Source organism: Macrobrachium nipponense, chromosome 5 (genome assembly GCF_015104395.2).
Source record: "Macrobrachium nipponense isolate FS-2020 chromosome 5, ASM1510439v2, whole genome shotgun sequence".
Lineage (NCBI taxonomy): Eukaryota > Metazoa > Arthropoda > Malacostraca > Decapoda > Palaemonidae > Macrobrachium > Macrobrachium nipponense.
The window spans coordinates 97,985,913-97,988,100 of NC_061107.1; positions in this window are offsets into that span (position 1 = coordinate 97,985,913).

Genomic DNA, 2,188 nt, shown 5'->3' on the forward strand with positions numbered 1-2,188 from the left:
CAGGGGTGGCCAGATTTTTGGACTCCGAGATCTACTCTGAAGACTGAAACACTTTTACGATCTGTTACCTTCAAATAGGACCTATCGCCAGTGTCTCGCAGATGTTCACTTTTCGTAAGAAACCTGTCAGTCAGCTATGAACTGCATAAAGCTCCAGTTACAATGTAGTAAAAGAAGCTTCAGTTAATACCTTCAGCATTATTATACGCCTTCGAAGAAATCAACTTTGGCATCATGTTTCTCATTCTTCATCTTATTTTCAAAGGTCTGAAATGAAAGAAAATATAAAGTAGTGACATGCAAAGCTCCAAGAATTATGTGAATAACAAAGCTCCTAATGATGGGGTGAGACTCACAACAGGAGTAAACTTTTTGTGGTCATGTAGAGAAAAAATATTCAGAGGGCAAAATAACAACAAAACAAAGAGTTTCTTCTATAGAAACCAAGTATTACTTGGATAATAAGGTAGCATACTTTGTCTTTTACCCAATTCTCAGCCATTACTAATTATAATCCAACACAATTACAATAAATCTAAACATAATTTTTAACCCACCCAAAAAAATAATTAAATGAGAGACTGAAAATATTCCAATGGCAAAACAACTGTAAATTTTCATTACCTGTAACTACGCTTGAATTCTGGACTCTCTCAGTAAAACTGGACAATTCTTCCCTCAGTAAAAACAAAAAAATGAATTTCCCTCCTAAAAAGCAGGTTATTCAATATGTGGGTAGCAGTAAAAGCCTTGTATTTCAAATATGATAAATTTAATCCTAAAATTAATTATTTAGATACCTACGAACTGTTCAAGTTAGCTTTATCTTGAACCATTTGGTACGATCAGCATTTAAAAAAAATCAAAGTACACTTAGCTAACTCGCTAGGACTGTGTTTATTCGCCTGCTTCCCCCCAGGCGGTGCTGGAATGTTTACGTTCTGTCATGACCACCCACTAATATGTGGGGAGGCTGGGAGGGTTTCCACTTGAACATTGGGTAAGTCTCAAAATGATTCATTTTACCATGAAATTATCATTATTTGGAATTCTAAGTGGCATTTAAAAGATTCATAACTTTATAACAACAGATAAATAACACAAAATCGTCCTCTTCTACCATATCTTATCTTCAAAAGATGTTCTCCAGATGCTTAAAAACTTTAGCGTTAAGTAAAATTGACATATACTAATAAAATGGAAAAAGCAATTAGAAAGAACTCTTCTGGCAATATCACAGGACACGCTTATCATATCCCATTCAATCATGAGAACATTTTATATTCATCAAATTGGAAAATTATTGGAAACGAGAACGGGGCAACAAAAAATTTACATAATATATTCGTTCATATCATAGATAAAAATCATGCTCTTAATTGGACAGGCGTTGTACAATTGGTTTATTTGAAATTGTCTAGAGGAGAGAAATATCAGTCTAGCCGAGTTGTATGTATTGCTTCCTACGACTTGAGAATTGTAGATAGTTTAGCTAAATGGTAACGAAACGATATGCCCGACTCTCTTCATTAATTAAGAAACAATCCTTCGAAAAACAAGATTTATATATATATATATATACATACACATGATATATATATATATATATATATATATATATATATAAAAATATATATATATATATATAAATATATATATATATATATATATATATATATATATATATATATGTATAGTATATAATGTAGGTTAATACATCTCTAACATATTTTCTGAAAACTGGAGTTGTTCCAAAATATTCCACTTTCTCTGGATACCACGACATAACTTAGATTCAGAATCTTGAAATATACCTAGACCCGTTTTCTTTATCGAGCCCTCTTTTGTTTAAGGTGAATTAAATGTCAGGTACACACCATCTAAATATTATTGTCATAGAAAGTTTGTAAAGGGAATCCATTTCTGGTTTTGCCTATCTCATTTCTTTATCTGCTCTGAAAGTGTCTCTCTCTGTTCTCATTTCCTTCGAGCACAATCGACACAACTCATTTCCACAGGGGATGAGTATGAGGGATTGAAATTTGACATTCTCCTCATTTTCCCCTTCTCTGAGAGAGAGAGAGAGAGAGAGAGAGAGAGAGAGAGGGTAGTCCAAATCTGATCATTATCCGGAGGAAAAATTCCTGTGAGTAATTAGAAATCTGGAAGTCATTACGAGAGGGGACGG